Source organism: Meleagris gallopavo, chromosome 3 (assembly GCF_000146605.3).
Source record: "Meleagris gallopavo isolate NT-WF06-2002-E0010 breed Aviagen turkey brand Nicholas breeding stock chromosome 3, Turkey_5.1, whole genome shotgun sequence".
NCBI classification, from domain to species: Eukaryota; Metazoa; Chordata; class Aves; order Galliformes; family Phasianidae; genus Meleagris; species Meleagris gallopavo.
This window is the reverse complement of record NC_015013.2, coordinates 61,183,675-61,197,649: the sequence shown is the minus strand read 5'-3', so window position 1 is coordinate 61,197,649 and position 13,975 is coordinate 61,183,675.

Genomic DNA, 13,975 nt, shown 5'->3' with positions numbered 1-13,975 from the left:
GTGGCTGCCGCGCTGAGATGCGCCCTGAGAGGCGGCCTGCTGGTGTGCTGGCGTGCTGCGTCTGGATACAGAGTGCTCTGTACAGCAGGGACATGGACGTGATGGAGTGTGTACAGAGGAGGGGCACCAAAATGATCTAAGGGATGGAACACCTGCACTACGAGGACAGGCTGAGAGCGCTGGGGATGTTCAGCCTGGAGATGAGAAGGCTCTGGAGAGACCTAATAGCAGCCTGCCAGTATCTAATTGGGGCTGTAAGAAAGAAGGGAACAGACTGTTTATCAGGGTCTGTTGTGATAGGTCAAGGGGAAATCGTTTCAAACTAAAAGAGAGGAGATTTAGACTGGAAATAAAGAAAAAGTGTTTTAGAATAAGGGTAGAGAAGCGCTGGAACACGAGTCAGGGCCATTACAGCTGTAGTGCTGCTACCATAGTAGCTCAAGGGAATGTGCATGGGGCAGGAGGGAGGGGAGTCAAACACAATCTTGCATGATACAGCACAGCATCTTTCAGCTGCACGCCTGGCAGCAGGAGTGAAGCCTCATATGTTGAATTCCAGCAGACTTGAGGCTGGCAGTCTTCCAGCAGTGACCAACATAGCAGATGCACCAGAAACATCATTTTTCTTCCCATTATTTCTTTGAACATAGGAATAAAAGTAATAAAACTTGTCCCACTGCTACTACTCCTGTCTTGGAGCTGCTCATCGTTGCACAAAATAAATATTTTTCTCCATTTGTAATGAATCCTGTTTCACATCAGGTCATTTCTGTCTTCTCTCTCCAAATACCGTATACAAGATACAGTCTGAACAGAGGAGAGGACATCATTGCTTAAGCCTGAAGGTCTGTATCCGATCAAGAAAAATTATGGAAGTATTTTCTTCCTGTTGTATCCCGAGACTGATTCAACAGAGAGATAGTGACTGCAGCTAGTAAAATCTGCTCATATCTGATCAGTACCAGCCTGTAAGAAGAGTGGAAATGGCACTGTGAAGATACCTAGAATTACTGTGTCTCTTGCTAAACAACCATATGTTCTTGCTTGCTATATAACCATTCCAGAAATTGGAGATGTCTCCTTGTACCTTCACCTTTTTAGTTTAATTCTCTGCTGATAAGCCAAAATCTGTCTTGTCTGGAAAATGCAGCAATGAAATATTGACTTTCTGTCAAAATTCCTTTTGACATCAGCGGGTTAGGATTTATTCTAAAAATTTAGTACATTCAGCTTTTATCTCTTTCTGCTTTTCTAGTTAATGTTAGGAGCATAAAAACTTCTGCTGGTGTAAAAAAAAATAATTTTGATGCATCAGAAATGAATTTTTTCAGGTCCTGAGAAAATAACCTCTACCTTCTCAGCCTTTATTTCTTCAATATTTAAGCAACAAAACATTCCCAGGAAGAGCCAGTATCATCGGTCATCTTGCCCTGATAGTTTATCACATCCCTGCCCTGTTAAGAATGTTTCCCTGATGTTAAGGAGCAATTTCCTGGATAAAGGGAACTCTGTGAACCACTTCTACAGACTGTGCAAACAGTGTTCCTTGCACAGTGGGAGCACAGATAAAATACAGACGAGAGGTGATGACTGGTCCTCTGATTTGTTTTGTTTTTCTGTATCCTCTTCTGACACTGCGTGAAGAGGATAGACTCTGACAGCTTCATTAATGGACTCTCTTCCCCCTACTTCTAAGGCTAGCTTTCTCCTTATTGAAAACAGTCTCCTTAAAAAGGGGAAATCCGTCCAGACAAAGCTGCAGATTTCATCTATAGACAGTAGGTTTGGACTAAAGATTTTGACTGCCTTAGATTGCAAAAGCCTTCCAGAGCTGGTAGTGAAGTCTTTTCATTTCATACACCCCACAGATGGACTGAGAGGTGAAAGTCTGAATGGTCCGTCTGGAAAATGAAATCAGGGTACACAGCGCTCTCTTTTTTCATCTATCTCATAAGGCCTTTTAAACCTAGGACTGCTGATAACTAAAAGCATCTGAGAAGATTTGGAATCACTCTTTTGTTTTCTTTGTTTTTCCAGTTTTAAGTGGACTTGCTGAAAGACAAAGGAGAGCAGCCTTCATCCCCTTGGGGGGAGCAGAATGTATGACTTCCATGTCAGCGTACCACTGCAGAGTCTCATGTCTCTGACGCACAGCTCCTCCCAGTTTTAGTCTCTCCATTTCTGCTTTGTGTTACTCTTTACAGTGGACTCCAGGTAAAAGAATAAATTACAATTCACAGCTACAAATAACACAGCAGCAACCATTTACATTTGTTGGTAATTACAGTTTGCCTGAAGCAATTCTGGCACTCTAATAAACGTTGTTGTGGGATTAAATACTCATTTGAATGTTTAGTATTTGCAGTTTTAATCCAAGGAAAACCAAACAAACAAATGTGTGAGAGAGTGTACAAAATATTAAACTTCCTCAGCTGACTTCTTCAAGAGAAGAGCCACCTAAAACTGTAGCTGCCTAAAATGTCTTGGATCCAATAGATTCTCAGAATTTAAACCTGTTCCTGTGTATAACCAAAGCAAGGAAAGAATAATGTGAAGTGATTACAGAATATCTCTAAAGCTCTTTGTTCTTCAAGTTGTGTATCTTCCATTTAAATTAGTGAGAATTAAAATTTAATCACTGAAATTGTCTATGAAAATTGTCTAATCACTATGAAAAAAAAAATCGTCTTTTTAAACAGCAAATTTTAAATTTACAACGTAGTTTGCCAGTTTTCAATAAAGTGAGGCCAGGCAATATATTTGCTTTGGATCTACAAGTAGTATGACACAGTGCATCTTTCCTATTTATGCCCTGTAAGTGTAACATTCACACAACCTATTTACGCCTTGCAGACTGGAAGTAGTGAAGCTGTCAAGATGTAACATGGAGGCATGAAAGGATCTCACTGTGATGGAGAAGAAGATCTGCTGTCTGAGAGGTGGATCTCCCAGAACTGTGGCAGAGGTGAGCACTCCAGCTTCCATCAGGCCTGCTGGGGTAACGGGAAGAAGGGATGGAGTGTTCTTAGAATCAAAGAGGGACACATTGTGGAAGAAACTGTCTGCATTTACAAGCAGTTGATGAGCCAGATATATGAACTTGCGTTAGCATGTGGGGACAAATGTTTTCAAATCGAACCATACTAGAGCCTCAGTACTTGCACGACCTTTTAAAGCTTAACAGTAACATCTTTTAGACTCATTTGTACCTAGAGCAATCCTTTATGTCCAGTACTTTGTTATTTATGTTAATGGACACTTAGTGTGAGAAGCATTTTTACAAGGAGACTGAACTTATTATGATAACTAATAAATATATTTCCAGAGGATACCTTTAGGCTGTATGGAGAAAATGGTACCACCAGCATGTGAGCATGTGAAATTTAAATGGATGTTGAAGTAATATGCCTTAACAATCATTTGGTTTGTATTTCATGAAGTCTGGAAGAACTCAATCAAAGAAATGAAGTAGAATGTAAACTTTGTAAGGGACTATTTCTGAACACTGGCACACATATTCTCTCATTTTATAAAGCTTTAGGTAAAGAAAGCTATAGTTTTTACTCAGGCTAAATCATCCCAACTCACACAAGCAGCACTTCACTGCTTTATACAATGTTGTTCTACCTGAATTCATGTCAGCAATAGACTCACACCACAGCATACCACAATTTACTTTGCTTGGCCTGAATAGTAGTAGATATTTTAGAGTTTTAATATACTGGCTGATACTAAATTTCATTACCCTACCATTCAGGAGAGTGAAAAAATGAAAAAGAGTATGTTAAAACCCTCTGAAATAATTTTAGCTTTCCTCTAATCATTGTGCTCAAAGAATCAAAGAAATGCATTTTCTTTAAAATGATGGGACAATAACTGAACAGTGTCTACTTATCTCACCCAAACATACTGAATCCCACTGTACAGTGTCCGTTTTTAATACCCTACACTGAACTGTCAGTCTGAACAAGCACGTTTTTCATCCTTCCTTTTTATTCTACCTATGTATTTTGGAAGGGAGGCAATAGTGAGAAAATGTTTTATTTCATTTTGGAGTGGAAGAAAAAAAACTTTAAAAAATAGCCTGCGAATGTTCAGAATCCCAAATACTCTTTTTAAAAATAGGTGCAAGTAATGAAAGTTTTCTGATGTCTGAATCACTTGTTCAAGTGAAAGTCTTCTCAGAATTATTCTCTAAAGTCACAAAATGTTGTGTTTCTAATTATGTTGTATGTTATACAGTAAAATATTAAAAATAATAGCACACATCTTCTATTTTTTTCATATAAGGCAAAAGTATTATCTCCTCCATATGGTTTATACAAAAGAACATTTTAGAAACACGTTACTCAGAAATCTAAAGAGATAATGGTATGTAAGCATTCAGCACCCAGAGGTTGGCATGTGGAAGAATTTAGCTTTTTAAGTAGTCAAAGGTAAAAAAAAATCATTTGTTTGCACATAGTCAGGCAACTGACTATCCAAACAGAGTTTCCATACCTGTATGAAGCAACTTTATTAAAAAAAAAGACTTCAGGATTTACAAAAATTTAGAATCTTAAGTGATTTTACTGTTAGTTTGTAGTACTGTTCTGATACCTGAACCTTCCCCTCATTTGATGAATTACAATGACAATCTAGGATACTCCAAACACCTACCAATCAAAAATACAAAATCCACTTTCAGAGAAGATTACACCATTTTATCTGTATTGACTTTGCTAGAAATTTTTAAGGCCCTCAGTCATCAAAATGGCTATAGAGGCAGAAGTTCCTGTAGGCCGTGGGTGTCCAACCTTACGGCTTGCCTGGGCCAAATTGAGTGAAGAGGGATTGTCTTGGGCTGCCTACACAAAGGTCGCTCTGCAAATAATACCTCCTACTTATCTCCATGGAAACTACAACTGATACAAAGAGCACAATAACTACTTGATAAAGCAAAATCTCAGCTACAAAACACAATTTTTTAATATAGTCACCACCATTAGTTATGCATTTTTACCAGCAATGAACAAGAACCTGCATGCCTCACTGATAAAAATCTGCGCCAGCAGGGGTGACCCACTCTTGTTGACACTGCTGAAATGTACCACCCATCACCTCACTGTGCTCACATCCACTGTTTGGTCTCCATAAACATTCAGCAAGTGTCAGTGAATGTCAATGGATACCTTTTTTTCTTCATGGAAGAATTCAGTTCCACACCTTTGCTTCAGACACACTTTCATGTTAGACGTCATTTTGTCAGACTGCTCCTCTGCTGCCATCTGTCACATAGCAACAAAAGCTAATGGAATATTGGCAGGAAGGTTCAACCTCTACTGCCATACCATCAACATCCACTTCTGACACCATGGCTCAATATAATAAAACAGGAGGCATTATTTTTGGAGCAACCCTAATAAAATATGTACTATAAAATATAGTTCATGTATATAAGTAAGAAAACTTACTTTAATTTTTAATATTTTTTATTAAATGAAAAAAAAAAAAAAAAGAGCAGCAAGAACACAGATCTAATGGGGTATGTGACCTTGGTTTTGTAAAACTAATGCATCAATATCTGGTTTGATGTCAGTGGCTGCAATTCTTAGCGAGTTCTCAAAGTGTTCATCAGAGATTTTTGATGAAATTGTAGTCTTCCTGTGCTTCATCCTTGAAAACATTTGTTCACAAATGTACGTACTGCCAAAACAAAAAGTGATGACATGAATAAGGCACAGGGCAGGAACTAGGCTTTGCCAGCTGGGCCAGGCTGCATGCAGCCTGTGAGCTGTGGGTTGGACATCCCTGTGTAGGCCATAGAGGAGGTAAAATTGAAATGGTTAGGCTGGAGAGATAAACTGTTCCGCAGCTACCTTTGCCATTGTTTCGGTCTTAATCAATTCTACCCTTAAATCTTTGTTTTCAGTATACACTCGTGGGTAAATATCATCTATCTGTAATCTGTAGCTAGACTCAGTTTTGTTTTTGTTGCCACTTCTTCCACTGTTATACTGTTCACATTAAAAGGACATATTAGCATATTTGCATAAATTATAGGTTCTTGCCTGCTTCTATTTCCACAGAGACTGAGGCCAATCTTACAGAAAATAATTGGTTCCCATCACACTTCAGCAAGGGATGACAAATCCATCACTTTCTTTTGTAGTAATTGTAGCAGCAGTTAAAAATATGTGCATTATTCCAACTCATCTACTCACGACTTGTTGTTTTAGCTTCAAGAGGCCTTGAATTTTTTTTCTCACTATCAAGGTTTTTCCTTCATCTATTACTATATACTTTCCAGAAACTTCGTAGGTGGGAAACTTCACAGGTTGAAAGTATGTTTAGATTTTTCACTGCTCCAAAACTGTACAGAAAAAGTCAGTCTTCTTCTGGTCCTTTCCCAACTAATCCTCTCAGATACTAATCCAAAGAGCCCCCTGAGATCTACCAGGATTGACACACAGATTTGATGCTGATGCATCTTACACCTCTTTCTCCTTCTTTCCTTGGTGATACAGATCCAATCTTTCTCACATGGTGTGTGAGAAGCTGCACCAGTGACCAGTTGGCCATTAAATCTTCAATTGTATTAGGCACTGGGGAGATAATCGATTCACATTTGAGTAGTGAAGAAGACATCCGTAAAGGAGCTACAAATGAATGTAAGTAGTCTGTGGCTCAGTAATTTCTTCCTTGACAGCTATCTAGAAAATGCCCTTGCATGACACTAGTATTATTTTTTAGTAGGAAAAGGAGATGGTATGCACAATTTCTGATTGCAGAGAAAGAGAAAAATAAGATTCATTTTCTCTTGTAAGTGGTGAGCATAAAATATGAATTTGCATCAATATGCTGTGATATCTGAAACCTTCTATTTTGGCAGTGTTAAGCAAATTTTCTTCTTTTTTTCCTTCCATCCTTCCTTCCTTTCTTCCTTTCCTACAATTACATCAACAAATCATTTTTCCAAAGTCTTTATCTCTACCATGTAAATGATCTCCTGACAAAGGGCTGAGTTTACTAAAATGAAGTTAGAAAAAGGCTATCTTACTCTTCAGTTAACTTTCAGTTTCCACTATTCTGTTCTATGTAAGTACACTGCCCTGAGTCTCGTGCATTGAGCTCTGTTAATCCATGTAATTCTTATTCTGCCCATCTGAGTGGTGAACAAACTCAAAATACAGACCCAAAATCAGGCAGAATCAAACATTACAATATACCAAACTGTTAGCACATTGTCAATGCCATAAGGTGTCTGTGGTCCTGTACGTAGAACATAGGGGTAAGCAGGATAGTTGTGGGGTTACTTTGTTCCTGGTGGATTAGTATATATTCAATCAATGATGAATAAAACCTGACACTTAAAAATCATTACAAATATAGAGAACAAGAAGGTATGGAAGCAATACTTTTAAAAAAAAAATACAATCTAAAGAAAAGGGGTAGACAAAGCTCTTCTGTTTTTGTGATTTTTGCTGCAAAATGAAACTATCAGAACAAAACTCCACACTGTTAATCAAAGTTAAAGATAAACATGAAAGGCAAAATTCGTCTTAAGGGCAGTATTTGAATGTCATGTAAATTGATGATTGTAGAATCTGTAGGATTTGTTCTCATCTATCACTAATCCAAAGCAGCAGCAAGAATTTAAAAGCCTGCTTTAAGACAGTAGACAGAGTGACTTATTTAAACTTCTTGCTTTCACTTAAATTGCATACCAACATATAAGCAATGAGTCTTTTCTCTGTTTTCCCCTCTAACCACAGCCTATGTGTAAAACCAGGTAGCAGAAATTTTAGCCCACATCTCTATTAAATTGGGTAATGACTGTTCACCATGCAGTTTTTGGCAAGTAGAGACAGGGCAACTGTTCAAGAAAAACAAGAAATTTCCTGCTCTGTATGAACTGCTCATAAACACTTGAGCCCTGGCACTTTTTACTCAAACTCTGCAGGTCTCAGATGCCTAGTATTAAAAGACACTGCTAATTACAAGCAGTGTGGTTAAGACAAATGCTTAGCCATACAGAACATTAATTGACACTGTTGTTGGGGAAAATGAAGGGCTGTGTGTGTGGGGAACTGTTTTCCCAGTGAGAAGGCCCAAGTCACTGCAGTTTTTTGCTGTTTTATTCATATTTTCCCAGAGTAGGTCTAGATTTAGACTGCACTCTTTACCTTAGAAGACCAAGGAGGGAATTGTGATTCCACAGTTCCTTTCTGGCTTCCCTGGTTCAAGGTGGGAGGTAGCCTTCTAATGACCTGTTACCACCAAGTTTCCACAGTCACACTGGCCAGGTCTGTAGTTAAGTGAAGTCAAGGCTCCGTTCACTCACTTTGTTGTAGTCCTGCTACTTTTTACCTACCTGTGTCTTTTATATGAAAGAATACCTTCTGACTGTCCCTCAGTAAACTGTGCTGGACATAACAGTAGGAAAAAACAAGTAACCAGGACCTTCCATTCTAGTTTGAAGTATTAAGAGGATTTGTGATAGCTGCATCCCTTCTTTCTCATCTTCATTCAGTATCACAAAGCCCATCTTTGGATACAAAACTTATTGTCTTGTTCTGGCTGCTTCTTATATGAGATGTGTCCATTTTAACTTTTGACAGTACCTGAGGGTTCATTCAGTCAATCTACCAGGTTTCTGTGAGATACTAAGGACTCCAGCAGCAATTTTAGTCAATAGCCAAGAGACCTGTGAAAATGGGTTGACCGAGAAAGAGGTAGAAGGAAGGCATAGCAGTAAGAACACTTCATTTCCAAAGAGGAAAGGCTGTTAGATGTGAATCCTAAGAATTCCCTTATTGTGAGGTCAAGAGCTAGGGAAATTATCACTAACAGTAAAAAACTTTTAGTCTACACTGTTTGTTCTGTGCCTATAGGTGAAGAATTTTAGCTTTATCACAAAATTTAAATAACAGAGTAGCTTTAGGAAATCTCCATAGGTATGAACATCTCATGTAACCTAAAGAAGAAAATAGTTATTTTTTGCTTCATTTCTCAGGAAGAATTAAAAAGGTTGATGATCCAGAAAGGCCTTTTTTTTTTTTTTTTTTTCCTTGCACAGATTTTCTACTGTGAGGCAAGAAGAAACAATGTGTTGGGAAGAAAGAGGCAAATCCCAGTATTTACCGAGTATCCTGTTACTTTGCACGCACATAAGGTACTCAGATTCAGCAAGTTTCTAACAGGAGTCAAGGCTGATTATATGATTGTATAACGGGAGTGGAACAAAGATGAAGAAAGGACAACCCAGGCAGTTAAAGTTTAGGTATTTCAGTTCTCTTCTGGAAACATGCACTCTTTAACAGGTCTATATTTTAGGCTCTGGATTTGAGATAAACTGGGCAATCTGCAAAGAGGGAACTGCATTTTGCCCAGTGAACTTGCAGAGATGAACTGTGAGAAACTAAGTATTTTCTAAAAATGCTACAAATGTATTAATTTCTAACAGGACTGGATCTACATAACATTATAGCCTCATTCGATCAATGCTGGTGTGAGAATGGTCACATCTCCTCTCCTGCACAGAGCAGAGCAGCCTCCCAAGTATTTTTAAGGCTGAAACTCCTGATCTCGGTGCAGATCTCAATTTGCACAAGAGAGGGCAGCCGAGTCCCACTAATACTGCCTCAGAACTTGGGACATCTGGAAAATCTGTTATCTTATTTGTTACACTTGACTGTAAAAATTACTGCATAAATTGAAAATTAATCTTTGTTCTCTGTTTTATGGGGGACGGGAGAGTACTCTGAGACTTTGTATGTTTGAAGGAAAGTTTCAAAATAAAAATCTTTGTTTTATTCATGGGAACTTTTTGCTAATGTAATACAAATATGTGGGCTCCTTCAGTGATAAATGACTTTACAACTTGTAGTGTGAAAGCCGAGCTGAATTAGAGACCCATGTCTGGACCGATCTCATCAATTCTAGTTCCTCAGCAGGAATTTGGCATGTGATCACACACTTCTATACGCATCCAAATATCTAGACACTATGGCCACTTGTGTCTAAATTCTTGCTGCTTGGGTTTATTTCATGCATCACTTTTGGGTCTTAAATGCTAGAAGACGCAGGCTTAGGCTGAAGGTCTGCATTGTCTACTAGTCTGTCTCTGAGAGTGGTTAATAGCAAATGCTTAGGAAAGGAGTGCAACAAACAGGGTGAACACAGAGGAATTGTTGTCTGACAGGCCTTCCCTCTTCCCATCAGTTTCTAGTCTAAACCAGCAACTTCTTGAGCCAGAATTTGGACCTTGACAGCTGCTCTTTCTTTCCCCTGAGGACATTCCAAGTGCTCAGTATACCTGAGAACTGGAAGACATTTTAAACATTTTCGTGGTTAGATGTTTTAGATGTTAGGATTGTTTTGCTGCGTGAGACAGGTTTTTTCCAATCTTGAAGTTTTCTTTCTTTCTACATTCAACATTTCTTTTTTCTTTTTCTTTTTTCTGGTCTTTTTATATTCTTCACAAGTTCTTTTTTTGTTAAGCCAGCTGAGTCTTAGAATCGTGCTCTTCTGCTTTCTGTCATAAGCCAACGCACTGAGACAGAGGCCTAATCCAAGTTTCAGTTCCACCAGAGTAGAGATATCTAGCTATATAAGATAAATCTAGCTATCTTTTTGTCTGCTGGTTCCTTTTTCTCTGCATTGCTATGCCCCCTCAATTCTGTCTGTTTTAGTTTTAATTCAATGTGTTTTGTAATATTTATTTCTCCATTTCGTGATATGTGTTTCAGGACTGTCCCATCTGTGTCGATGTCCTCTCCAGAAAGAGCTGGAACTGAACTGTCCAATGAAAACCAGACCTCAGTGATCTGGTTTGCTAAGATATGGGACACTGAGTTTTCAGAGTCTGACTGAATTGTCAAAAAATGTCACATCTAATTATTATCTTTACAGAGCTGGGGAAAGGGCTCTTTCATTGCAGACTGAGTACACAGAAATTAGTTACTAAAAAAAATGTCTCCACAACTTTCCTTGCTCTTTTCTTTACTGCATGACCAACTTGTTACTTGGACCTGGGAATTTTCATGTATCAGGGCCACCTTTGACATTTTCCTTACATGAGTCGTTTTCCTTTTCTGGAATACTGTATGCCATCGAAGTGAAAGGGAAATTCATGAGTGTGGAAAAGTTGTATCCAATTTTTCCTTCTCTTGGCCTATGACTGTTTTCTGTTCAGCTTTTGCCCCTAAAGCTTAAAGCTCCAGCTATCCAAACACTGTGTAAGTGCCTATGTTCTTCACTGCAAAGCTGCCTGCTAGAGACAGGGTTTTGGCATCCCTTGCTATCACATCAGTGGCACTAATTTCTTTGTCAGTTAGTGTAATAAAGAAACACATGCCTTTTGGATTTTTCCATCTTAAAGCAACTGTCATATGTGATAAGGCGTTGGCAAAATGGGTATTTCTGTGTACACTAATTACAGCATTAGTGTGATTTATGGATGATTTATGGACCAGCTAAACCACAGAGTTTTGGTGTGAATGCCCTGGTTAGTTGTGGAGGTGATGTGTTCATGGAAAGCAATGATTTGACTCTAGGACTAAGTTTCAAACCCACAAAGTTCAAATGGGTTCAGAACTTACTCAAACACATTCTCACATTCCTCTATTTTACAGACAAGGGTAATGATCCTAAAAGCAACTGCCCCACAGCGTCAGTGGAGTGAAAAATTGAAGGGTTGTTTTCCAAGTAATCTGACTCTGTACAGCTGGATCAATAGTCAATATTGCCAGGGCTTGGCTGCCTTGTTTCGACCTAATTTTTACCATTGCAGGTCACTATAAAGTCCAATGTGAAAGAACCTCTGGGATCTGGAAGGGAAAAGATGACAAGAAGCTACCAGCTCTCAAAGCTCTCAGCTTTTTAATAGACAGTATGTATTGAAAATTCAAGCATTTAGGCAGGTGAAAAAATTGGGTGGAGCTGATTCCTGGTATTCGCAAAGATACTTGTATGGCATAACTACTTCAGTGGGCAGACTTATCCTGCCACCACTCAGACTGGTATCATTACCTGTACAAGTGAGTGCTGCCCAGTCTTTAAAGCTACGTTTTGGCGATGCTGTCATCTGACTCTTCTATTTGTACTCTATATTTTCCCATAAAAAATTGCTAGGGTTGATTTTTCTTTACCTGTATCAACAACATCCCTTGCAAAAGTGTTCGAATTAAACTACTGAAGCCCTTGAACTACATGAAAAAAATACCTCAAAACTTGTGCCAACAGGTTTTGAAAATGACTATGTGGGTCCCCTTACCATTCAGCCCCATGCCTTGCAAGCTTCTTTGATACAATCATGTTTTTTCTCCTCTTCTTCCCCTTCCAGAAATTCTGCTTCTGAGTAAGACTGATGTAACCAGGGAATATCCTTTGCAGCTACCTCTGGCAGAGAGATGATGAAGGCGCAGTGGGTCATGGTCTCTTCTGCATCAAGCAACTGCTCTATAATTGTCAGAAAAAGAAATACATCAGTCAGGACTTTATAAAGGTCAGTTCTTACACAAATCAATGCTACAAACAGCCACTCGTGGCAAAGAAAAGTGGCTCTACAAAAGCTCTGCCCTGCTCTGGGGCTGTGTGTTGAAAGGGGGCAGTTGCCTAGCAGGGACGTGGAGTTGCCAGTAAAATGCTTTTATTGTGGCAGGAGGGGCTCATGGCCAGCAATATGTCGTTGGTTTGTGACCACAGATGCCACATGGGTGGTAGAGACATGCTCTGACTACTCTCAAGAATTGGTCCAAGCAGCTCTTTAGAAATTCCACCTGGTGAGACTTAAACCGTACCTTTTCAGGACATTGTCACTGACTTCCTCGAACATCTGTAAATAGCTGGTTTGTATATGTTCATGCACCGTGGAGGATAGAGTTTAGGTTTTTTTTTTAACTAAGGTTATCCTTTTGACACAGGGCCAGATTGTAAGGGAGTCAGGTCTATGCTGGGGAGAGCTGTTTGATTGACTTAGTGGGTGGCATTCTCCTAGTCGAATAACAATTTCTTTGTTTTGCTCATTTTATTGTACCTTTATTCTTAAGGAAAAGACCTACTTGATTTATATATGAGCAGACTGATCTCTAGTTTGTGAAAGCCGTTTTTTCACCTTGAACACTACTGCTTCTTTCCCCAACTTTTACCAACACCCCTCAAAAAATCAATCAACTCTTCCACCACAGCAATATAAGGGCTGGTCAACAATGGCTTCATTCATTTCAGAAAATCCTTACCTGGTAGCGAAAATGAAAAGGATCAGTAAGAAAATCATTCCTGTTCATCTATTTTCTGTCATAGATTCTTCTGACAGCTGTTGCATAAGAAACAGTGAGAACATGTAATAAGTCATCTCTTTTGAAAGAAGCAGCTATAATTTTGACCTTTTATATATCTGAATGTTTTTTCTTTATTGCTGTTACTACTTCATGTTCAAATTTAGACTTTACTGCACTGAAACCACAACTTTAGGTCAAAAGAAGAACAATATTTCTTAACGGTAAGAAAATTTACTGTCTAGATCTACAGAAATATACCAAATCATTAGCAGATATTAAGAAAAAATGTGCATTTATCATGAAATATGATCACAGAAAGCTTGTAAAACAGAAGTGGAAGTTCCGTTTTCTCACAATCAAATAATAATTTAGTGGATTTTAACTGATCTGTTTCAGTAAGATACACAAAAATTTACAGAAAATCAGAAATAAAGACAAAATTTAACAGTGCTGTTGTGAAAAGCTAGCATCATACATAATGGCTGATTTGGTAAAATTAACTTCAGCTTTTAAGAAAATGTGGAGATATTCTGAATGGGAACAAAAGGAGAAAGGAATGGATTGGATAATTGCCTGAAATTCTTATTCAGTCAGGAACATTTTTCATATGACGTTTTTGAATAACTCTACTTAGATTCTCACACAATTTACAAGTTCCACAAGCCTTGTTGTTCCTTTTCTTTTCTTTTCTTTTCTTTTCTTTTCTTTTCTTT